The 26,532-nt window shown below is 41.7% G+C and overlaps 1 protein-coding gene and 1 long non-coding RNA gene across 4 annotated transcripts in view; one reads left to right on the forward strand and one right to left on the reverse strand.

Annotated features, from left to right (window-relative positions):
* The window catches only part of NDFIP2 (Nedd4 family interacting protein 2), a 165,229-nt gene extending 161,664 nt beyond the window's left edge, over positions 1 to 3,565 (forward strand). For both annotated transcript variants that reach the window (XM_068267906.1, XM_068267905.1), the window contains one exon: positions 2,881 to 3,565. The gene's annotated coding sequence lies outside the window, so the exon portion shown is untranslated. The remainder of the gene's footprint in view (positions 1 to 2,880) is intronic.
* An 18,187-nt stretch (positions 3,566 to 21,752) lies between these two features.
* LOC137544181 (uncharacterized) overlaps positions 21,753 to 26,532 on the reverse strand; it is a 65,911-nt gene continuing 61,131 nt past the window's right edge. For both annotated transcript variants that reach the window (XR_011025762.1, XR_011025763.1), the window contains exons 2-3: positions 26,094 to 26,188; positions 21,753 to 22,069 (exon numbers count right to left, since the gene is read on the reverse strand). This is a non-coding gene — a long non-coding RNA (uncharacterized lncRNA). The remainder of the gene's footprint in view (positions 22,070 to 26,093; positions 26,189 to 26,532) is intronic.

Consider the following 26,532-nt stretch of genomic DNA (forward strand, 5'->3'; position numbering starts at 1 on the left):
AAAGTGTCGGCCAACAGGTGTTTTTGGGGAAGCATTAAAGGTGTGATTTGATTGGTCTTTCATTGGCTGGTGCCCGGATTCTTTTTCCTGTATTTTCTGCAGTGTTGGAATGCCAAGCCCTGACCTGCACGATTTTTATGAAGTCGGACATGTCACCCTCCATGGCATGAACCTGTCACAATTTAGACCCAACCATAAAGAGTCTTGCCAAAAGACTTCTTACAGGTTGGGTGGCTGTTTCAGCCTAGCTTTTAGACTCTGCTCTCCTTCATTGTAAGAGGTGCCTTTATCTACAGTGCACTAGAGGTTAGAGGAAAAACAACAGTTATTTATGGGATATATATATACTGTATACATATGAATGTGGAGAGGCTAGGGGTATGGTTTATTAAATCAAGGCAATTCCAAGCTGTGCAGAAGAATAAATGCTGTTACAATTTCATATACCTCAGTCTTTGTGAATTTGAACCCATAGATTGTTGCACAGATTTATCAGAATTCTTGGAATTTGCATGTGGTCTTGGTGACAAGTAGCACTTGTCATTTAGGCCAAGCATGTTAATACCAGTGGGCTCCTTTTCCATTTCTATAGAATTGTTCTTTTCCTTCAGCTTCTTCCTCTTGCACCTGAGCAGGCTGAAAACCTCCTGTAATCTGGTGTAATCTGGTGTAAAATGTTTTGCTTCATGGTGTGAAATGACAGCAGTAAAAGTGGCCAGGTGTACTTTGGACAATAAGAGCTGAGAAATAATTCAAATATGTGTGTAAACTGCAGCTGCAGCTTCTTAAGATTCCTTTTCCTGAAAATCCCTCGTTTACTGAAATTACAAGGCAGATTTTTTTTCTTTTCTTTTTTCAAAAGCGAAAAACAATCCGTTTTCCCCCCTCAAGGCTTGTGTATATCAACAGTAAACTCTCATCTGCATGGGTGCTTATTGATATGGATTGCAGAGCCCTTGAGCCTCTTGGGAAAATAGCCTAAATAGTCAAAATATAGAAATTAGTTTGAATTACCATTTATATGAAGTAGGCGCTTGTATCATCAATAAATGTTCTCCAGCTGATTTACCTTTAAAATGAGCCTGGCAACCCAAATTAATACTGGGCATGTGTTAAGTGCCATAAAATGTTTTATACATTATAGCAGCAGAATTGCTATTAAATCTATACATCATGGATATAGCAGCAAATAGCATGGGACTTGCTCTCACCCCGCATTGACAGCTCCTTGCTGTTTTGTATGCTAATCTGCTGTCTAATCACTTGAGATCTCCGCTATGGAAGAGCAAATCACGCACGATAAAACATGGTGTGCGTGCGCTGATTATTCCGTGGGAGAAGCCAGAATACATGCTGTATGTCACTATTGATTACTTTTGTATAGACATTGCATTGATTTTTATGTATGTTTATTAACCGCATTGATAGAATAAGAAAGACCTAATTAGCAATTACCATGCTAGCTTACAACCTGTTAATATACAGTTTATGAAATGCTTTTCATCTCCTTTTTGTTGCATGGCATGTAAGTCACTTTTATAGGGTCAGTGCACTCAGTTATTATACATGTGACTGCCCTTAGTATGATGTCTAATATGGCAGGCATTAAATCAATAGGCGTACGTTTATATACAGTACATGTTTATGAATGGTGCTCTATGTGGTTTTCAATTAAATGCTTTTAACAGCTAGTCATCTAAAAGTAGCACTTTCAGTTTGTGGTGGGTTCTGAGGTATGAAGTTTTCCCCTGGCATCCTGTTGCCAATAGGCACCGCTAGTTATGCCGCTCCATGCTCATTTTTTATTTGCTTCTTAAGGTTAATACACTTTTGAAATATTTGCCTCCCAAAATGAGCTTTATAGATGGCTTTGGGGAGCAGTTTTTGAAGGAACACTCTACAGACGAGTGCAGCTAGGCCCTGACGAACCAAGCAAGTCTGTGACTTGTATGGCTGCCACGGCCTCCCCGTCACACAGACACAGACCTCAGATCAGTGCCAATGTGAAAAGAGGGTAGAGTGGTTCAGTGACTAAGGAGGGCACTTCAGATGCGGAAGTGATATCATTGCTCATGTCTGCTTTTGAAGTGTGCTGTATGGTTACTGTGTGCTGCTCTCCTCAGGTCTGGTACTGGGGGACTGGCTATCTATGCTTGGGGGGCACCTTGGTGACCTATACTGGGGGATGGGGAGAGGGGTGGGTGCTCCTTCTACCTACCTATAGTTAAGGGCTACTTTTTTTTTAGGGGCGGGGGGGGGGGGGTTTATCAAAAAGCAACAATACGCAGAGAGCAAGAGAGCAAACCTATTCGCTTAAAAGAAGAGGAGGAGAAAAAATATTATTGTATGGCCCCTCATACTTTCAATATAAAGCTTCATGGACACATGAAATGCATGGCCAAGTGTTTCGGGCCATTTAATACTATGGTCTGATGTCTGTAGCAATGTGATTGCTCCTTTGGACCTGGGATTTTTGCAGTTGTCCAGGTTTAATATCGGGCAGCAGGAAGCCACCTACCATTCTTCACTGAATAATAGGCCAGTGTTGTACAGGCTGCATGGTCGTTGTTGTGCAGACTGAAGATTTTCAGTCATATCATGCCCAACTGTTATCTTGAGTCTACACAGCTGTAGCTGCAGTGTGACGATTTGCAGAAATAATCATAATATGATTCCTTATTGTTCTTCAGTTTGTTGAAGCAAGATAACATCAGCAGAAGGTTTTCCAGCCTTCTTGTTTCTTACATGGCTGTCAATGAAGCTCTCTCTCTGTAGGTGTCAAACAAGTGATGAGAAAATGACTGCTAATTTGCAATCTATTGTCTATGCAGTGTTGATGGCTTTCTATCTCCATTTATATAAAATATTTTCTTCTTTCAGGCAAGAGTAACTGAACATTCCCTTTTCCAAAACAAGAGCCAACTTAATCTACAACTCACAAATGAACAGCGAACAAGACTTCCACACAAGAAGACGTCATTGGTTTCCAGCGGATTTAGAATAGAACAGTTTAAATCGTTTACCTGTAAATATTGCCAGTAAGATTGCACAATGCTAAACCAGAAGGCTTTCCAAATCATGTACAAAGAGAAATTAGATGTGTAGCATGTTAGACTTGACCTTCCCCATCTTAACGCATCAGTGGGCATTGGCAAATTATCGCTGCCATGCCCAGGTTATGATTTCTTATTAATTGACAAATTAATGGATTTATTAACCTGTTTTGCTGGATTAAGCCGCTAAACAATTTTCCTTTTTTTTCCCTTTTTTTTTCTTTTCTTTTTTTTTTTGAATACTACTGGAGCATGAGTAGTTTTTTCCTAACAAGGCACAACAACCCTGATTTCATCAACTGTAAATATGCATCTTCATATGGCTGATTGACAAGTTCATCATATTCAAATACAAGCTCAACCAAGTTCATTTAAAAATGAATAATATGTCTATTTTTACTAACATTAGCTTTTTTTATGAATGACTAGAACAAAGGTACTTGATACACACTATTCTAGGTTACAAACTGCATTAAACGTGCCATACAGTCATTTGTGGTCTTGACAAACCATATTGTCTTGAAATCATTTTGTGATCTATTAACCGCAGTGTCTAATATAAATAATAGTTGAACAAATGTGCTTTGCCAATCGCCCTACACAATGAGAAGTGTCTCCACTTTCAACATGGCGGCTTGTATCAACACAGAGTATTATCTTTAAGTTAAAGCCGCAGCTTGATCTAGGGAATACCTCGTCGCTGAGTCATATGCAAGCATGCTTTTATCAGGCTGGGACATAACCAGCATTCAACCACTTCAGCCTAACTGGACGAAAATTTTCCCCGCGGGCAACTTCCCCCCCCGTGCGTGCTTCCGCTGGGGGTCGTTAGCCCAGCGATCAATGAAAGGGATTATAAATCCCTTTCACAGATCGGACTCGGAGAAAAGCCGACAGCGTCTCTTCAGACGCTGCGGCTTTTCTGAGATCAAAAAGTTCCCCTGCTTCTATCTTCTTCCTGGGAGCGAGATCGATCGCTCCCAGGACTTTTTGACTGTGGCCATCTTGTGGCCAAATAGCAAACTACACCAAAAATCACTTTACATTGAATAAATACATTTTTACACATGTAAAATCCCCTGTTTACCTCCCACACCAAAAAATACCCACATACAAGTTTTAATAAAAAATAAAATAAAAAATTACAATAATAATAATAAAAAAAAAAAAAATAGTTACCTAAGGGTCTAAACTTTTTAAATATTCATGTCAAAGGAGTATATCAACATGATTTATTAAATTATGGGCTTCTAAATAGTGATGGACGCAAATTGAAAAAATGCACCTTTATTTCCGAATAAAATATTGTCGCCATACATTGTGATAGGGACATAATTTTAACGGTGTAATACCCGGGACATATGGGCAAATACAATACATGAGTTTTCATTATGGAGGCATGTATTATTTTAAAACTATAATGGCTGAAAACTGAGAAATAATGATTTTTTTCCGTTTTTTACTTATTCTTCCTGTTAAAATGCATTTACAGTAAAGTGGTTCTTAGCAAAATGTACCACCCACAGAAAGCCTAATTGGTGGCGGAAAAAACAATATATAGATCAATTAATTGTGATGAGTAGTGATAAAGTTATTGGCAAATGAATGGGAGGTGAAAGTTGCTCAGATGTAAAAAAAATCTCAACCCTGTAGGCTGAAGTGGTTAATTTTCTTCATTTAGTTCCATTATTAATTACAGACATTGATCTCCAGTAACTAATGGAGAGTAAAACCTTCAGCTTTTTTTTTTTTTTTTTTGCTTGAAATGGGGCTTCTAAAAAATTAGGCTTTGGTTTTGACATATCTTGAGTAGAATCAGGGAAGTGTGATTGATTTTCTTTCAGCTGTTGGAAGTTTTGTTTTGCTTTGAACAGCTATCGGGTATAGCTAGTGTGTGTGTGTGTATATATGTATATATGTATATGTATATATGTGTGGATATATATATATATATATATATATGTATGTATGTATGTATGTATGTATGTATGTATATGTATATGTATGTGTGTGTGTGTCCATAGGGCATAGATGATCAGTCTATGGAACTTTAATTTTGCTTTGGATTATGGTGTATTGTTTGTGGGGTATTTTTGATAAGATATGAGATAATAATTATGGAAGATACTCTACATCGGAAGTCTGCCTGATCTGTCACCTCGGTCGTGTTTACCATGTTTGGATCAGTCCTTTTTGTGATTGCCCAAATACAGTGCCTCTCCTTACTGAAAGATGCCAGCTCAGCATTCCATATATACTAGCTGGTATTGCCATAGTGGGAAGGTTGCGAGTGTGACTTCTCCATATATTTATACCAGGCTACTTACCATTGAAGGATACATCTGGAAATTAGAAAAAAAAGTTTTTCTCAATTGGGGCTTCTTTCGGCCCCTAGAAGTCTGTTAGGTCCCACGGCATGGTTCTGCTCTGAGCCAGGCCTCCTGCTGTCCGTCTATAAGATCACGGCCGGGTTCTTATGCACGGGTATACAGTGTGCATCTCTTGATCGCACTCCTGGTGTTCAGTCCTCTCTGAACTGCACAAGCCATTCGTCCATCATTGGGAGCGCGGTCACGAGAGGTGTGCCTGCACATGTGCAGAAGATCCCAGCCTCGGGTTGCGATGTTAGAGAGGGGTAACTGGAGGCCTGGCTCAGACCAGAACTGACAGACTTTTTTTTTTTTTTTTTTAAATCCCAGATGTATCCTTTAAGAAACACAATAGAAGCTTAAAGAGAAAAATTAATAATCCTACTGCATGCTATCTAATCCAGTTTTTGGATAGTATGCTGTTTTTATTGGTGCACTGCAATTCTTGTTTAAAGGGGCACTATGGCTAAATTCTTCTTATATTCTCATTTAATATAAAATATGTGCAATTGTAGCAATGTGTAAGACTTGTATTGTGGCTGAATAAAACTCTGCTTTAATATTGCTTTACCCTAAATCAGTGCTGGAGTCCCGTCGCCAGAGAAAGCTAAGCGACGCTGAACCAGCACATTCCATTCTGCAGGAGGAGGCTGCCTTATCAGTCGTTTCATCTGAAGTTGTAATCTCCCCCTTTGATGTATCGGGAGAGGTTTCACCCAACGTCTAACTGCACATTAGTGCTGTTACAGCTCCTCTGATCTGCCGTACGTCTCAGGACAATGACTTACGGCTCTGATGAAAAAAAATGCTCCCCGCTGAGGCCCCCCTTCAGAGACACAAGCAGGACACTTGCTACACAGCACTTGCGTGTGCTGAATCAAGACGCTGGAATCCTGTGCATAAGAGAAGCCGGTCTCCATGGTAACTGACAACAAGTGGTGACCCTGCCTGTGCCAGCTTCTCTGAAGGGGGGCCTCAGTGGGGAGCATTTTTTTCATCAGAGCCGTAAGTCATTGTCCTGAGACGTACGGCAGATCAGAGGAGCTGTAACAGCACTAATGTGCAGTTAGACGTTGGGTGAAACCTCTCCCGATACATCAAAGGGGGAGATTACAACTTCAGATGAAACGACTGATAAGGCAGCCTCCTCCTGCAGAATGGAATGTGCTGGTTCAGCGTCGCTTAGCTTTCTCTGGCGACGAGACTCCAGCACTGATTTAGGATAAAGCAATATTGAAGCAGAGTTTTATTCAGCCACAATACAAGTCTTACACATTGCTACAATTGCACATATTTTATATTAAATGAGAATATAAGAAGAATTTAGCCATAGTGCCCCTTTAACTGCAGGCCTAATACATGCTGGATTCTTTAATAAAATAACACATTGTGCATTTTATCACTGAATAGGGGTCTGCAGATCACACCAAAAATTCCATAGCAAGTGCACTTTCTTGTGCAATTGGAACAAGGCCTAAATGTATAACACCAGCTCTATGCTGATGGCCATTAGGCTCTCCCAAACCACTTGTGCTGCAAAAAGGAAGTAAAGAATTGAACAGTTTTTGAGAAGAATCTCATGGTCTATTTTCCGCACTGCTTTAGTGCAACCAGTGGAAGTCCTGCCTAGCTCTACACATCATTTTTATAAGGCTACGTTTCCATACGGTGTTGTACCCATATCGGAAACTAATGCGGCATCCATGCTGATGCAAAATAGCATCTGAATCCAATAGCCACGCTAGTGCACAGCAATGGAGATACAAATGCCATGTCTGATACAATGTTGCATGCACAATTTTTTTCCCTGCATGCAAATCGGGAACAACCTATGGAGCGGGGGAGCGCTGTAAATCTGCTACAGTGGAAATGTAGGGAGTTCAGTATTCCCTGTCAGCTACTGCTCTGTATTTGAATTACAGACTCTACCTAGGGAATATTATGCAGTGGCAAAACTCTTCCAATCCTTTCAGCATCATATTTACAGCATAAATTGGAGGAAATATGAAGGTTAAGAGAAAGTAAAATGGTAAAAGAATACAAGGGGTTTTAACGATTGTTATTATACATGTAGAAGTGTATAAAATGTTTTCCAAATTCAAATCATTAAAAAGAGAAATGAGACCGTTATGTATGAGTGCAGCTGTTTGCTGAGGGATAATGGTCACTGCACATAGCAATACTCTGCCTTCTCATATGCAGTAGTAGAGAACAAGGTGTATAGTGTCCTTTGTAGAGGACAAGATATTAACATATTATTTATTTCACTTTATATTTGTAATAACATTCTTTTTTTTGCTTTGGTTAATGAAGCTGTTTAACATACTATTGCTGGAATACTTCTATCATCTCGTAGCCTCTTCTACTCTGAGGGCTAATTTTGCACTTGATTGAAAATCGCTGTTCTGACCTTTGTGCCAGGCTTGTGAAATGTATGAAGAGCACCCTTAGAATTTAAGCAGACAATTCTCATTTTACACCTAATGGTGATGGAATAATACAGAGTATGAATCAACTGGAATATTGTGTAGGATTGAGTGTAAGATAATTTTTTCTTTACTTTTGCCAGAATTATTGTGTTCAGTCCGTGGGCCTCATTTACTGAGGCATCTCCAGTGATCCAGAAGGATCTCCCATGAGAATGTAAGTGATCTAGCAACCCTGCACTGGATTTTGTAAAAATTGGTCTTTACTATGTGGTGAAAGATTGCATCCATACTGCAGGTTGCTGAAAGGTTAGGTAATTAGCAGTTATATAGCCGTAGGCTGTTCACACTGGTATCTGATCAGGGCCGGATTTCTCCAAAGGCACAGGCCTTGGACAGCTGCAGTCTAAGGGGGCACTTGAACATGAAAGAGAGGTTGCTACATATGAAAGGGAAGGCTGCATATGTGGAGCAATGCATGACAACGGAAGCAGAAGCCCAAGGGAGCTGTACAAGAAAAGAGAGGAGCTGTAGTACATGGATGATACACATGGAAGAGGGGGCTGCACATGGAATGGGTGGGGCACTGCTGTACATGGAAGGGGTGCACCACATACTTGGCCTAGGGCTGGAAAAATAACAAATCCGGCCTTGGATCTAATATGTGCCAGGTAAGGATGGTAAACTCTAGCAACCTAATAGGAGAACATTTTTATTTAATAAAGTCCATATTCACGCATAGTATTTCCACTGGAACTTCCCATGGATCATTGGAAATGTCTTAATAAATCTGACTCTATACGGGCCTGATGTTATTTGCTTTTTAAAGTAGAACTCTGTGATGTTTTAAATAAAAATATTCATAAAGTTGTACCCGTTTTTACAATCGTTTTAAATACCTTCTTAGCCTTTCTATTAATGAGTTTTGATAACCTATTGTTTGTGTTGTGACATAAGTCTGTTTTGTTAGCCATACCCTTCTTCCTGCAGTGGGTTGAGCAATGAGAAAGGGGACCCAGAAACAAGACCACCCAGTGGGCCAAAAGGAATCCAAAATCCCGCTTATGAAAAAAAACAAATTCCATCATCTTCATCACTGCCCTGAGCTGATGCATTGTCGATTTTGACATATGAACACATTGAAGTCTTGTGGGCCCATTTTTTTTGTTTTTTTTTAATAAGAAGTCAGTGCTATGCCTAACTGTGATAAGACATTTATTCTGGTCAAAACCTGCCAATCGTATTGTGTGTGTAGCGGTCTGTCATCTGTCGCAAAGTCTGAAGCGCATTACCGCATGATCTGTGCCTACTGCACGGATTATGCAGTGATGCAAGTCAATGGGCAACCCAGGAATGCGGCATGCATGCACAGACCAACTGGATTCCCAGTGATGGACTTCCTGTCCAGCAGGGAGTATGTTACTAGCCGGAGGCAGTGCTATGCATATGACCCTGTGGCCGCACGGTGGCGCAGGGTCATATGAAGGCAGATTTTTGTGATGTGGCAGGAGCATCGCACCACAAACGCACACATAAAGTGTAAAACCGCCATTGTTGTAAAGCCTCCATTATAAATCGGTTAAAATATATGCACAGAGGTATAAGTATGATTTTAACACTCTCCATGAGCAGAGTTCTTCTATTAGGTGAGTAATATCTTCCTATTTATCGAAGCCTTCTTGCCCACGGACACAAATACAAGGCCTATTAGTATATGGTAGGGATGAGCAGTCACACTATGCCTCATCTCCAGCAGTGCTTACTTTCTGTCTGTCTCCTCACAAATAGATTTGTTTAATATTGGTTATTATTATTATTTATTTATAAAGCGCCAACATATTCCGTGGCGCTGTACAATGTAAGAAAGCAAACAAGGGATACATAATGATACAGACAATGATATACATCAAATATGAACACTGATACAAGATACAGCACTGCTGATTACAATTTGATTTAACATGATGACTAAAATGTATAAATGTCTAACAGTGTGCAAGCAATTAAATTAATAACAGACCATGACACAAAAGGGTGAGAACCCTGCCCTTGCGAGCTTACAATCTAAAGTATTGGGGTGGAAACAAGAGGTGGGGATGTATACAGTATATGTACAGGCAGTGCGCAATTAGGTTATTTAGTGGGTGCATGGCCTAAGCTAGAGAATATGCTTGTCGGAAAAGGTGGGTTTTGAGGGAGCGTTTAAAGATTTCAAAGGTGGGAGAGTGGCGGATGTGTTGTGGAAGGGCATTCCAGAGGAGGGGTAAGGCACGTGAGAAGTCTTGTACACGTGAATGTGAGGAGATAATTGTAGAAGAAGATAGAAGAAGCTCGTGTGCAGATCTGAGATTGTGGTTGGGTTGGTATCTGGAGACTAGTGAGGAGATGTACACAGGAGAGAGATTGTGGAGAGCTTTGTAAGTTAGGATTAAGAGTTTGAACTGAATCCTCTCATTAATTGGTAGCCAGTGAAGAGCTTGACAGAGAGGGTCAGTAGAGGAAGAGCGAGAGGAGAGGTGAATTAGTCGAGCAGCGGAGTTCAGTACAGAATTGAGCAGTGTTAGTCGGTTAGTTGGAAGTCCACCAAGCAATATATTGCAATAGTCCAATCGAGATATAATAAGAGCATGTACTAACATTTTGGTTGTGCCATGGGAGAGAAAAGTCGGATACGTGCTATGTTTTTCAGTTGGAAATGGCAGGAGCTGGTTAGGGAGTTAATGTGAGGAGTAAAAGAGAGAAGAATCAAATATTACCCCCAAGCACCGTGCTTTGGGAACTGATGTTATAGACGTGTTGTTAACATTTATTGTAATATCAGGCAAAGGGGTGGACAGGGATGGTGGAAAGACTATTAGTTCAGTTTTATTCATATTAAGTTTTAAGAAGCGAGAGGACATGAAAGAGGAAATAGCGGACAGGCAGTCAGGAACCCGTGTGAGGAGGGAGTTAAGGTCTGGGGCCGAGAGGTACAGTTGTGTATCGTCTACATATAGGTGGTATTGGAAACCAAATGAGCTGATTAAGTTACCAAGACCGTGCATGTAGATGAAGAAGAGGAGGGGACCGAGGACAGAGCCTTGAGGTACCCCTACAGACAGAGGATGTGAAGAGGAGGCCTGATCTGAATAAGAAACAGTGAAATACCTTCCAGAGAGGTAGGAAGATATCCAGGAGAGAGAGAGGTCCTTTATTCCTATAGATGAAAGGATCTGTAGGAGTAGAGTGTGGTCGACAGTGTCTAATGCTGATGACAGATCTAGAAGGATGAGTATGGAATAATAGCCTTTGGATTTAGCTGTGAGGAGATTATTAGCTACTTTGGTGAGGGCTGTTTCTATGGAGTGGTTTGGCCAGAAGCCAGATTGGAACTGATCAAGCAAGGAATTTGCAGATAAATACTGACTTAGTTCAGCATGAATGTGGCGTTCAAGGGCGGTAGTTAGCAAGTTCGGTGGGGTCTAGAGATGGTTTTTTAAGTAGTGGTGTTACAACAGCCCTCTTGAGTGAGGATGGAAAAATTCCGGTGGAGAGGGATAGGTTAAACAGCGATGTTAGGGCAGGGATGAGGGATGTGGATAGCTGTGGAATGAGATGTGATGGGATAGGATCCAACGAACAGGTGGTTAGATGGGATTTGGAGATAAGGGAAGGGAGCGAATGAGGGAAGGTGCTGCAGGTGCTTCCAAAACCTAACCACATGCTGCCTTACACAGATAAGCCATTAGTAACAATAGTTATGAAGGCATTCTCACACCTTTATATAACTTGAGATGTTTCACATTCATAGGCTCACAGTCACAAGAACCTGTGATCACGATCTTTGTAAATACTGACAATAAATTTAACTTGAAGCATAGGCTGCAGGGACTGGTGAGCGGTGTCAAATCATGCAGGGCTTCCTCAGTAGCCTGTAGGCTAAGCGCAAACTTATACTGTCATTATTTATGAAAACTAAAATCTGTAATGATTCAACCAGCAAAACCAGTGTGCAACTGAGTACTTCTGTAGTAGGAATCTCAACATTTTCTGTATTGCTGAGTGAAATACTGTATATTGTTTGACGTTAATCTACTTAGGTTGAGGGAACTGACTTCATTGTGCCTAATTAGATAACTAGAAGTCTTGTGCATGTGTAGCAATAAGATAACCAAAGTGCCAAAAGGATAAAAGGGACTAGATGAGCTTAAAAACCAATTTGGTAATAGAGAAGGCAGCGGTGGACTTACCCCCCTCCAAGCAGAACACACGACTGTAGATTTTCAGTCAAAAAACGTTTATTAGGTACTCCAAAATAAAGTGCAGCGCGTTTCGCAGGTTAAACCTGCTTCCCCAGGCAATACAGATAGGAGTAAAAAAAAGCATCTGCTAGTAACCTCAAAGCTGAGCTCCTCTGTCCAAGCAGCAGAGGCGCTCAGCTTTGATGTTACTAGCAGATGCTTTTTTACTCCTATCTGTATTGCCTGGGGAAGCAGGTTTAACCTGCGAAACGCGCTGCACTTTATTTTGGAGTACCCAATAAACGTTTGACTGAAAATCTACAGTCCTGTGTTCTGCTTGGAGGGGGGTAAGTCCACCACTGCCTTCGCTATTGCCAAATTGGTTTTTAAGCTCATTTAGTCCCTTTTATCCTTTTGGCGCCTCTGTTATCTTATTGCTAAATTGAGTCCACCCTAGGTGGAGGGTTGTACCCACTTCCTTCTTCTGCTACAGAGAGCGACTTCTTAGTCCTGAGTGGGGTCAGGACAATCTCCCCACCTGCCTTGACAGTGGTTGCCTAATGGTAACCCAGGTTTAAGAGTATTACATTTTGAATTACTCTATAAATCTTCCATTACCAGTACATACTACACTATATTGGGTTCTTGGTGTTCTCTTCTTCTCTTGTGTATCGTGTATTCAGGCCTTATTACAAAAGTGTCTTACTAACAGCTGTTTATGCCCATAATAGTCAGATGCTCCTTGTCTATTGTAGAGAGAATGTTTTGGTAACCAGCACAGATGTTCCTTTAGTTTGGTCATTTAGGCCATATGCCTTCAGCTTAGGCACAATATGGGGCATATACAGTATATAACATTCCACAGTGTAAAACATCTACTTCCATCTAAGCAGACAGTCAGTTGTCCCCTTTCTACAGCTTGCCCCAGGAGGATCTGACTGGTTACCAGGAGGCCCATAGACACGGTTCTACAGTTAGAATTCACAAATAAAGCCAAATTTTCAGTACATTCTTGTTTGATAATGCATTTTAAAATGTGTCTGTAAATGCAGTTCATAGTTCATTCTTATTATCTGGTGTTTTGGTCCTTTTTAGTACCATGGTAAATGTGATCTGGAAAGAGTAATTTTACCTCAAACCTCCAGACCACAATAGTGAGATGAAGGGATGTGTTCATAGTTATTTGGGTTGAAAAAAGACATACGTCCATTGAGTTCAACTAGAAAACAAGTACAACACCAGCCCGCTCCTTCACATATCCCTGTTGATCCAGAGGAAGGCGAAAAACCCTTACAAGGCATGATCCAATTAGCCCCAAAAGAGAAAAAATTCCTTCCCGACTCCAGCTGGCAATCAGATAAAATCCCTGGATCAACATCATTGGGCATTACCTAGTAATTGTAGCCATGGATGTCTTTCAACGCAAGGTAAGCATCTAAGCCCCCTTTAAATTCAGGTATAGAGTTTGCCATAACTACTTCCTGTGGCAATGCATTTCACATCTTAATCACTCTTACTGTAAAGAACCCTTTCCTAAATATATGGCTAAAGCGTTTTTCCTCCATGCGCAGATCATGACCTCTAGTCCTTTGAGAAGGCCTAGGGACAAAAAGCTCATCCGCCAAGCTATTATATTGCCCTCTGATGTATTTGCGCATGTTAATTAGATCCCCTCTAAGGCGTCTTTTCTCTAGACATAAATAAACCCAGTTTATCTGTCCTTTCTTGGTAAGTGAGACCTTCCGTCCCACGTATCAATTTTGTTGCCCGTCTCTGCACCTGCTCTAAAACTGCAATATCTTTCCTGTAATGTGCCCAGAACTGAATTCCATATTCCAGATGTGGCCTTTCTAGAGAGTTAAACGGGCAATATTATGCTAGCATCTCGAGTTTGTATTTCCCTTGTAATGCATCCCAAAGTTTTATTAGCATTAGCTGCAGCGGCTTGGCATTGAATACGATTATTTAACTTGTAATTTGTTCACATCACTCTTCTGTGTACCACTGTTCCATAAATGGATCTTTAGAATTGTATGATTGCAATATCATGGTTAGAAATGCCACCACGTAAGCTTTATCCTCCCTCTTTCCTCAAAGCACCATGGTGCCCCTTTAAACTGCCTGGCGTTCTGATTCCTGCAGCCGCGGGAACGTTTTTTGCAATTTTTTTTTAATTTAGCATGTAGCTAGCCTAGCGCTAGCTACATGATTCCCCCCTCCCTGCGGCGTCCCTCGCACCCCTCCGATCGCCGCCGGCTCAATCACCCGTCCTGAAATCCCGTTCTGAACGTGATTTCCAGGAGGGCTTCCCCCGTCGCCATGGTGACGACCGTCGTGACGTCACAGGGAGTCTCGATCCACCCCTCAGCGCTGCCTGGCACTGATTGGCCAGGCAGCGCATGGGGTCTGGGGGGGGCTGCATCGCGGCGGGTAGCGGTGGATCTGCGGCGGGCGGCGGCGATCAGGCACAACACGCAGCAAGCAAAGTGCTTGCTGCGTGTTTTAAAAAAAAAAATTATTCTTAATTAGCCTAGCTCGTCCAGAACGCCAGGGAGGTTAAAGCACATCTGAAGTGCGATCAGACTTTAGAATTAAAATCATGGTGCGCCAGAGCACTTATTGCACAAACTGTTCCTCCTGCTCGTTGTCTTTCAGGGCCCATCTGCTCTACAAGGCTTTTTTTGTTCCTTGCAAAAGCCCAGTGAAAGAACGTGCTTGTTCATATCTTCTTTCTTTCATACATGACTGCTACCCTTTACTGGGCATGTGCAGTTTGGAACTCGCACTTGCCCAGTTCAGATGCACTCGTGCACAGCTATGGGTGCTTCGTGCAGAGAGGATTTGACTGACCAGCCAGGCAAATATTGAAATGAGGCATAACTGGAAACAGGAGGGATCCTGAAGGCAATTTAACAGCAGTAAGAGTTTCTGTTGTAATGTGTATTTTATTTTAAAAGCTTTCATGTGCTTCAGGTTTGTGTTAAACAAACGTACAATTTAATTTCAAAGCTGCAAAAGTGATAATTGTGGATATTTATTTGTATGCCTGATTATTTACAGGTAATTAAGCAGTAGAATGGAGCACAATATAAATATAACACGTACAGGAAATGACAGTATTTAATGTGCTAATTGGTGTTGCAGTAGGAGGTCTTCCAACAGGTGGCATTACATGTCTCCATACGGCATTTCTGCACCTTAATGCTTAATACATGATTCTATTTTAGTATTCACTACCTGAAAAAAAGCAGTAGCACACTATTTATATTTCCGAGAAGTCACCACATGCTCCAAATCTGAACTTTTTATTTATTAGGTTGAACTAAATATTTATCAGGTGAATATGAAATATTGCTTGCAGTCATTTCATGTGTCCAATTAGTAACAATCAGATGGAGTTCCTGAGCATAAAAAAGACATAGTACAGCCCACTCCCTGGAGACACTGTCTTAAAGGAGCGCTATCATAAATTACTTCAAGGACCACCATCGCAAAAAATTGTAACATATAAAATGCATGTAAACACATACAAATAAGAAGTACCGGTCTGTTTCTTCCAGAGTAAAGTGAGCTATAAGCTACTTTTCTTCTGTGTTGCGGACGCTTACAGTAGTTAGTAGAAATCTGGCATAACTGTCAGGTTTTTAACTAGTCCATTTCTTCATGGGGGATTCTCAGTATTTCATTTATTCTTTACAAAAGCACTCCCCAGAAAGGATCTATACAAAGATGCAGGCTGCCACCCCCTCAGTTGGACTGAGCAACGGCCGTTCACTAAGTGCTTTTGAAATTAGAAAACCATTAACATCCCCCATGAGTAGATGGGCTAGTCCAAAACCTGTCAGATCTGTCACGTTTCTACTACCTACTGTAAGTGAAGCAACACAGAGTTCAGTAATTTAAAGCACATTTTACTCTGCGAGAAATGTACTTTTTATTTGTGTTTGTATGCATTTTAAATTTTACAATTTTCCGCAGTAGTGGTCTTTTAACCACTTGAGGACCATGGTGTTACACCCCCCCTAGTGACCAGGCCATTTTTTTTTACTAATTGGGCCACTGCAGCTTTAAGGCCTAGCTGCAAGGCTGCACAACTCCGCACACAAGGGATTCCCCCCCTTTACTCCCCACCAACAGAGCTCTCTGTTGGTGGGGTCTCATCGCTCCCAAGTTGTTGCTTTTTTATATAAATATTTATTTTATTAACTTTTGAATGAATTTACATTTTTTTATTTAATTTATATTCCCCCTTCCCCTCGCCAGCCAATCAACGTGATTGTCTGTCATAGGCTTCAGCCTATGAGAGCCGATCACTTCCCTGCCTCCAGAGGGGACATCCATGTCACACGGCTGTCCCCAGTACAGCACTGCCTTAGATCGCAGCGCTGTACAGGGTTATTAGACGGCAGGAGACTGAAGGCTGAGCGGAGATGCGCACACAATCTCCTGCTAGCCCCATTGAAAGCCATTCACGCCGATCGGCATGAAGTGGTCCTGGGGCTGCCGATTGGCGTGGAGCGGCCGGCAAGTAGTTAAATACAAAATACATGTGTACACATGTGAACAGGACATTCAATAAGGTGCTGTACAACTTACAAAAAGTGTTTAGAGCTCCTTGTGCTGGTAGAACTGTCAATCATGGAATAACCATATATCATTCAGGCTCGCTGTACTCAAAAATAAATATACTTTAGTACTGAACATTTCAAACATGTTTAAAAACACTATTAAAGAGGAGCTGTTAGGTATAAGGTCTCAGAGAAAATAAACACATATATCAGTAGCTAAAGATTGGCTGTACTTACATTACATATGCATTTCACTGTCCATGTTTGTACTTCACATAATTTTTATATAGTATTTGCAGAGAATGATGCTCCTGACAGCTCATGGCAGGTTCCATGTTTGTCTGTCTCCTATGAAGCCAAATGTGTCTTCATGTCCTGCCTGCTTCCTGATGATTCCACTCTCACAAATGCTGGTAATGAATAACACTACTGTGCAGTGAATATTAATTAGCCATGTGGCTAGGAACAATAGCGGACTCCTGCAGTGTACTCTGCCCGAGATTTATTAGTGCTGTGAGCTAGACTGTTACATGCTGTTGAAACTTGAGCCTCACTAGCAGCCAGGGGAGGGCCCCAGAATGCTTTGCAGTATCTGTTATTCGGCTTGCGTCCTCCTTAGGAGCCTGGGAATACGGAGCCTTGCTGTCAGCAAACATCTAAAGTAAGAGAGATTTTTAACTGCAGTATTGCCTTTTTGGCTTCCTTCTTAACTGTTTAACACAGGAGAATAATAAATTAGCTTTTGCAGCCTGACAGTTACTCTTTGAAGTGAACCTCCGGACTAAAAATCGACTCAGCAGCACTGAAAAGGCTTTGTGTTTCTTTAACAGTTTCACAGCATCAGAACTTTGTTTCTCTCATACAAGTCTCATTTTTAGCTGCACAGAAGAAAACTGCCCAGGCTTTTTTCCCCTGATGCTGTGCAAAGCATGATGGGATTCCTGATTTTGTTGTTCTCGTTCTGCTGTTTTGGTGAAAAATTTTTTTTTTACATTTTGAATTTGACATTTGAAGCCTAGCGGGTGCAGCTGGGAGGGGTAATCAGGACACAGGATAGTTGGAACTGTGTCTCCTGCTCCTTGTCATCTCCTTTCAACCAAAAAGATGGCTGCCCCCATGACAAAGATGGCAGCCCCCATGAATCACAAACATTTGCCTGTTCTTTTAAAACAGGGTGGGTAAGAGATTATATTACCTATCTATTCTAATTAACATAACTTATGTAACTTTATGACAGTATGTTTGTTTAGGCTGAAGTTCCCCTTTAATTTCCTTATTTATTTTTTCATAAAAAATAATGACACCTTTAAATAAAGAGCCAACCATTTAATATTAGCCACCCACTTTTTGTGTATGGTTTTGGTTGCATGCGTTTAGTCCTCTAGTGCTGAATATGCACTGTTTCTTTGTTTTCAGTTTCTCTCTACATTTTGTGACCAGCTATCAAGGAACACAACAAAAAGAGCAAAATGCTCCTAACTGGGGGTAACTGCCATGGACTTGTTAAACATTATTATAAAGACAAGTATCCATCTAGGCAAAGAATCAAATAACTTTCAAGAAGCCTCAGTTCAATAAATTAATCAATACTTATTAGGGGACGTATCCCACAAACACATAAAAATATTAAAACCGTTAAAAAGTTCATAGAGAGACCAGTGCCTCCACAATAAATTTGATATATGTCACAAGTTCAAAATAAGGAGCAAGCAGGTAGGAAAGGGGCTCTCTATAACCCAGGGGTCTCAAACTCGCGGCCCGCGGGCCATTTGCAGCCCTCGATACAATATTTTGTGGCCCTCGCTGGCAAAAGTTTCCTTATAGTTCGCTTCAGGGCTCTCAAGTAATCCGCCGCATACCCGCCGCTAAACGAGGGCTGCAGAGCCCCCAAATCGCCCGGGGGGCAATCCGCCGGCATTTCCTGGAAGGGGCAGAGGCTTCAGCTCTGCCCCTCCTGACGTCAATCGCCGCACGGATCGCCGCCTCTCCCCGCCCCTCTCTGTGAAGGAAGAGTGAGAGGGTCGGGCAGAGGCGGCGATGCGCCGCGATTGTGAAATCCCTTATCCGGCCCAGCCTCATCCTGACTTTGCCTCCTGCGGCCCCCAGGTAAATTGAGTTTGAGACCCCTGCTATAACCCCTGAACACTAATGGCCACTTCTGATAGTCATACAATACCAGTCCAGTAATATACAGAGTATGATAATATATAAGGTAATGCAGAACAACTGTTAATATGCAATACGAAGTCTCTTTTACCCAGACCTGTAGTTCCTCTGTGTGTCTGTTTGGGGCGAGGGGGGAGAGGACTGCTGGCCTCCTATGACCCTTTAAGGTCAACCTTTCCTACCTGCTTCCTCTTTATTTTCAACTTGTGACATATATCACATGTATTGTGGAGGCGCAGGTCTCTCTCTATGAACTTTTTAATGGTTTTAGTTGTTTTTATGTGTTTGTGGGATACATTCCCTAATAAATATTGATTAATTGATTGAATTGAGGATTCTTGAAAGTTATTTGAGTCTTTGCCTAGATGGATACTTTACTTTATAATAACAGATATCAGGAAGAGTAGGACGTTTTCCTACAGATCATAAATCTTTATGTAATACTATATTTGCCCTCAGATTCCCCTGAGGAGATGGGTATATCTACTTATGACATGCCTCAAAATAGCAGCACTACTTATTACTTCACATAATAGCCATTATTGTCTAATATGCCAACCTGTACAGCTTGTGATTCAAGATTCTGAAGAAAGTCCTGCAATAAACTACAGTCCCAGAAGAATATCAGAATGAATGCTGAGAGCCCAGAAAAATGGTATGGTGGCATTTACAGCAGCACAATCAGATATTATAAAGCTCAGCTGATGTATTGTATAAAGACATGTAGGATCCACCTTATGCCTTTCTTTCCTTGCCTGTGAACAGTGGACATGGAAAACCGCATCAAAGATTATATAGTACATAAAGTATACCTGAAGTGGTTGAAAAAGTGCTAAAGGGAACATGCCCAATGTAAAGGGGAGTGCATGCTCACAATCTGTAAGCCCTGTTTATTCTTCCTCATAGTGTAACAAAGTAATCCCCTCCAGTAAGCTGTAGGCAAAGACAGCTGTTAGAGCAGTCATTTGGAGCCTGAGGCTCCTTTCATACTGGGTGTTGCGTTACCCTGTTTTGACGCAGGGTAACGCTAAACCAATGAAAGTCTATGGGGCATTTCATACCAATTTGACGCTCGGGCAACAGCGCAATAGGGGCCTGTGTGCGCGGTGACCAAAAGTCTTGTAAGTCTATGGCAACACAGCTTTTTTTTAAACTGTTTGGCATTCTTGTTGTGGCGCGCATATGCGGCAGCACATTTTTTCTGGACTCTTCCTTGCAATACGTCTTTTTGCCGCAGGAAATGATCGCTAGAGAGCTTCTTTTAGGCTTTCATTAGCATACATGAATTCTATTAGCGCAGGCGATCGGGAAGGCTTTTTTGGGCATTGCCGTGCGATGTAATCATCCAAACACGCCGCACCGAAAACGCTGGTTGGTAGTGTGAAACCGATCTGAGGCTTGCAGTTCCAGACTCCTCCTCTCTCTATCCACACAGTGTGCTCCGCTTTACCACAGAGAAGCGATAAATGGATCGCATGGAGTTTCAGTATTGCTCCCTCTTTATGAAGCACTGCTTTCACTCAGGCTTATTTTCAGGCAGTGCAGATAAACTTTGAAGAGCACAACATTGTCATTGGTAAGAATCTGAATTAGTCGCATTTAAATTAATACTTTTCACCTGCCTGGGGTAATAAAATTAGATGGCACTCCTTAAATCTGTTATATAGGAAAGTAGTTTGTAATAATAAAGCCTGTAATTATTATTAATTTTTTTATGTTTAATGCTGCAGTCATTAAAAAGGGAAAGAATCTCTGTATAAAAGTCAGGCGGTGAATTACAGTCCTTGTGGGATTCCACTAAAATCAAAGCTGCATACGTACTCCCCTCCCCCACATACACACCTTTGATGCCACACTGGATCAACTTGGCCTAGGGCATTGTTCTTTCCCCTCCTTGCACGCTCTGTTGTGTGTCACTCCTCCATAGCAAAAGAACACGAAACTCGGCCCAAGCTACTGCCGTCTGAGGGATCGAGTCCTGATTCCTGCTGGGCGCTATTTGTTGCACATGCGTTTGTGGCTTTACACAAAGTTGTGCCAAGACCGTACATTGACAGGACAAACATCAGCTACTGGAGGTTAAAACGTCACTGCTAGAGCATTTTCAAAGCGGGGATCAGGTTTTCTACAAATGCCTATGTGTGACAGGTTCTCTTTAATGTCCTTTTTTTTTCATCTGAGATTTTGCTGGACTTGCTTATTTGCCTGACCACATTTACAGTGTCATGCAGAGTAAAAAGCGAGGCTATTTTTGGAGCAGAAATATATTGATTCATACTTGGGCATATTCATATCATTTCTACCAGATAAAGTTTTTCTGCTATTTGCAGTTAATTAAATGAACTGGACACTGCTGCTTCAGTAAAGTTGTGATTTATGTAGTACAGTAATGCCATGTTTTGAAGGCTTCTTTAGGTATCCAAAAGAGTTTGCCATATGCAGCCAGATGATAAGGTGTGTGCTATGCACCGAGGTTTAGCATTGTGAAAATAACTCTGCTAGTACTGCCTGTAGGGTACACAGACACTCATGCAGCTACTGCTCCTAAAAGGTACCGACGCCTTCCTTTGGGCCAAACCCCACTGTACTGATGAGACTTTTCTCTTGGTGTACAGTGTGCCCTAATAGCCTAGCTAGCAGCCTTCTGTAACCTGTACAATAGCAGCACTAACTTCTAGCAGTATTTTCCTGAACCACAAGTCTCCTTTCGCCCCCTGGGCAGGAAATTACTAGTGTATGTAGAGGCGTGTTACTGTGGCATCACTGAGCTTTAAATAAAGCATAGCTGCTCATTACTTCTAGTACATTCTATGTAGGCTGTTAATGTGAACCTGCCAGGAGTATGGTAGCTGCTGCTGCTGTTAACTCTTATGGAAGATGATAGTTCTCTGGCTGTCTTCATGCTGCAGTTCACAGCTTCGTGAAACAATTATATGGAATAAGCTTGCAGTAAATTCTAACAGGTGCTTTTACTATAAAGGCTTTATCTTTCCAGATGAGCAATTCATTAAGCTGTAAATGCGTAGGATGAACATGACAGCATCAAACAACTTATAAAAAGAAAAAGCAGAAGGCATCAAAATTTCCTTCAGAGCGCTTGAGTTCCTTATAGGGCTTTGTAATGATCTACATCTCCCATTCTGAATTGCATTCATCCTGCTTGCCTGGAATAGCTGTTTGTACGGTCTACTTGTGTTGTCTTTTCAAACTTTGAATGATGTAGTATTTATATAGAGCCAAAATCTTCTGCTTCAGCTCACTGTCAATCTAAATAGAAACAAATATATAGCATGACTTAAGATATTGCTTTAACATTTTACCATTTTTAGCATTCTTTTATGTATTTCTAGCAGTACCTTTTGATATTTGATTGAGAATAGATAGAGAATACTTACGATAAAGTTCCCACCAAAGTCTCATACCCAGATACAATCACTGATGCCTGATAGGGATTGGGACTCCATCCCTCCAGTGACAGTTTGCGGTTGAGCCCATGCAGATGCATCTGTAGCCTGCAGGCTAGTGCTGCCACTGTTGCTACGGAGGGAGCAGGAGGGATGACACAAGGGCCCATATGCAATTCACTTTTTCACATGAGTTTAAAATAACTTTCCAGCAATTTTCAACTAAAGTACCAAAACGTAAATGAAAAAGTACTATCAAAATTATTTTGAGTATTTCATGCTTTCTGGTGGCTTAAAATGGATTTTATCGACAATTTTAAAAATATCACCTAGGAGAAAACTCAGGGGAAAAAGTGAATTGCATATGGGCCAAGGTGTGAGCGGGTTGGTCGGGGAAAACAATAAGCTTGGGGGTTGCAAAAAATCCAGCTTGCCGGGTCTTTAGGTAACGTGTGTGTGTGTGTGGGGAGGGGGGGGGGGAATTGCGCCTCTGCGCTCACTAGATTCTTTCCCTTGGTGGCTCAGCTGATCTCAACCTGGTGTGCTTATGTAGCTTAACCGCTTGCCGCCCGCGTCACACCAGTAGGCGTGGCCGCGGCGGCAGCCCCAGGACCAGCTAACGCCAATTGGCGGAAAGTCCTGGGGCAGCAGTTTGCGGGAGATCGCGCGCATGGTGCGCGCGCATCTCCCGCTTGGTGGGCGGAGCTGAGCTCCGCCTTCAGTCTCCGAGCGGCGATTGCCGCTCGGGAGACTGTTACACGGCGAAACCGCCGTGTATTTACATGTGCAGCGCTGCGATCAGCAGCAGCGCTGCACTGGGGACAGCCGTGTGACACGGTTGTCCCCATGGGGGACAAGAGAGCGATCGGCTCTCATAGGCAGAAGCCTATGACAGCCGATCGTCGTGATTGGCCGGCTGGGGGGAGGGAGGGGATTTAGAAAAAAAAAAGAAAATGTCCAAAAATATTGAAAAAAAACCAAAACAAATATTTATAAAAAAAAAAATAAACACAGGGGGGGCGATCAGACCTCACCAACAGAGAGCTCTGTTGGTGGGGAGAAAAGGGGGGGGGGAGATCACTTGTGTGCAGAGGTATACGGCCCTGCAGCTTGGCCTTAAAGCTGCAGTGGCCAATTAATGTAAAATTAGGCTGGTCACTAGGGGGGTTTACCACCATGGTCCTCAAGAGGTTAAGGTGCCCATCAATAGTGTTGTGCACTACGAGAAGCTACAAATATCATTATGTAGCTACTCGTAATCAAAATGTAAATTAGCACTACCCGCAACAGAGGGAGGTTACCTTCCCCATGCCTCCGCTTTATCTGATGCGCTCCACTCACGTTCCACATCACTGCCATGCTTCCTGAATGGATTTAGGTTTAGGTAGTTCCTCCTATTACATACAAGTGGTGAGATAATACCGTTAATGGACACCTTTCAATGAACCTGCTGCTTTGGTTCATTCACTACTGCATTGCAGCACCTTGAACATTTTACAGAGCCACATCAACCCAACATGGAGACAGTATGTCTCTTAGCGGTTTTTGTGTCACCCCGAGCTGCTTGGTTACTCTGTATAACTTTTCAGCAATTGTCAAAAAGCAAATTGTCAAAAAGTAGGTGAAAAAGTAATGTCAAAACTATTTTAAAGACTAAAGAGTCCCAATGAGGCTTCCCCCTCCCCTGTAGCTGCAGGCAATCCAGCGCTGGCTCCCCCGAAGTCTCTGGCAATCCTGGCGCGATAAGCCTGACAAGCTACATTTATTTACCTTCCCTGGCTCCAGCGGGGGCGCTGTTGAGGCTCTCAGCATGGATATAGGCAGGTTTAGTCAATCTCAGTCAGGTCCACTCTACTACGCAGGCGCAGGAGTCTTGCACCTGCGCAAGAGAGTGGCCCGACAGCGATCGGCTATTTCCGCCTATCTCCGAGCGGAGAGCCGATACTGCGCTGGAGCTGGGAAGGTAAATATTTACATCCCAGCTGTTCCGGGACTTTTTCCGCCGCCGCCGTGAGACACAGGAGGACGGGGGAAGCCTCGATAGGATCTGGAGGCCTTCCCCACCTGAGGTGGGTACCCCCCAGGGGAACTTTTTCTTGTTACAGGTTTTCTTATTTCTTGCTTGCTGGTGATTTAAAAGGTGTTTTATTGACAAGTTTGAAAATATCACTTAGTAGGAAACTCAGGAAAAAAAGTTAATTGCATAAGGGCCAATGTACATATATGACTACACAGATACGACTTTGCTAGGTCCACAGTTCACACTGTGGCCCAAATTCACTTTTTCACCTGAGTTTTCTCCTAGGAGATAATTTTTCATTTTCGATTTAAAATAACTTTCCAGCACTTTTTAACTAAAAAAAGTACCATAAAGTAGGTGAAAAAGCACTATCAAAATTATTTTGAGTATATTCTTGCTTTCTAAGGGCTTAAAATGCATTTTACTGACAAGTTAAAAAACATCACCTAGGAGAAAACTCAAAAAAATCAAGAAAAAGTGAATTTCATATGGGCCTGTGAATTTAAATTGTTACAACCACGTCTTGAAGGTTCTCTACATTGGTCTATTGATTTTTGCAGCTCCCCATCGCTGTGATTCTAGGTGGGGTGAAGGAGTACACGCTCTTATTTTTATATTTGGTGATATAACCGTGGCGTTACACGTTATTTGCTAAGCAATCTTTCTTGTAGTGAAATAATTAAAGCAGAGGTTCTGCTATGTTTAGAAATATAAGTCATTGTATTTTTCTTTTAGATTCATCAAGGTGGTGAGTGATTTATGTGAAAGAAACGTAACCTTTTTGTACTTAAACTGGACAATTCATAGTAGTGCTAAAAAAAAATCATAAAGATATGAAACTGTTTAAAAAAAGTTTTACTATACAAACATACACATTTTTGAGCCTTATATGACAATGGGAAATCAGTGGTATTTTTTGAATGATGTTATGAAATATAAGGATGGCAGTTTTTAATGTTTTGTAATTTAGTTGTAAAACTACCAAAAATGCACCAAATATTTTTTTTTGGGGGGGGCTGCAAAAAAAAAAAAATCATCTTCATTTTTATTTTTCTATTTTCATTGCGTGTGTAAAAGGAAAAAAGTGAATAAAACCTTGTGTTGTTGAACCACTATTGTTCTGTATTATGTGCTTTGGTTTCCATATTGTGCATTGTTTTGGGCCGTGTAGCGTGAATTGCATTTTTAAGCCATTAACCATTAGGCGAATGCGTCACGCTGATGGGCGTGCACGCGGCACCAGCCCCAGGACCGACTAACGCCGATCAGCGTAAAGTCCTTGGGGCGTGGTTTGCAGGAGATTGCGTGCACATCTCCGCTTGGATGACGGAGCGCTGCTCTACCTTCAGTTCTCCCAGCGGAGACTGTTAGATGGCGAAACTGCTGTTTATTAACACAGTACAGCGCTGAAATCTAAGGCAGCACTGTACGGGGGACAGCCGTATGACACGGATGTCCCCCTGGGTGGCACAAAAGTGTCCGCTGAAGCCTATGACAGCCGATCACGCTGATTGGCTGGCAGGGGGAGGATTACAAAATTAATTTAAAAAAAATAGGGGAAAATATTACAAAATAAAACAAATCTTTATAAAAAAAAAAAAAAATCATTTGGGGAGCGATCAGACCGCACCAACAGAGAGCTCTGTTGGTGGGGAGAAAGGGGAGGTGGGAAATCGCTTGTGTGCTGAGTTGTGCGGCCCTGCAGCTTGGCCTTAAAGCTGCAGTGGCCCAATTTGTGAAAAATGGAGTGGTCTTTAGGGGGGTTAAAGCAGGATGAAACTCAATAAATTCGATAAAATTAAAAAAGAAATGTACATCACAAAATGTAGTATTCAAACTGATGAGCATTTTGGAAAGTCTTCTTTACCTTTAGAATTTACTCGGTTGGATCATTTCCAAAGCCGAAAAAGAGGAAGTAGATTTTTCTGCGATTGTGATTTTGAAGCTCGAGATGGAGGCACTCTGAGGAGGGATGTAAAGAAAGGTATTTACCTGGTGCCAGGCTTTGGACAGAGGAAAAGGTGTTAGATACAGTACGTTTATTGTGAGGATGCCAAATAATATATATATTATAATTCATCATATATAGAGTTTAATCCCGCTAAGTCTTATTGTCCAGAAATACAGTATATATGATTTATTAGTAGTTTGTTTATTTTTATTTTTTTTAAGCTCTAAGGCTATGCCTCAGCGAGATCAGTGTAGACAGAATGCTGATCAGTTGTTATGACTATTACGGTAACCTTTTCTCCTGTAAGCTGCACGCAGATTCATTGTTTATATTAGTTCACAATTTGGAATGGGGG

Source organism: Hyperolius riggenbachi, chromosome 2 (genome assembly GCF_040937935.1).
Source record: "Hyperolius riggenbachi isolate aHypRig1 chromosome 2, aHypRig1.pri, whole genome shotgun sequence".
Taxonomy (NCBI): Eukaryota; Metazoa; Chordata; class Amphibia; order Anura; family Hyperoliidae; genus Hyperolius; species Hyperolius riggenbachi.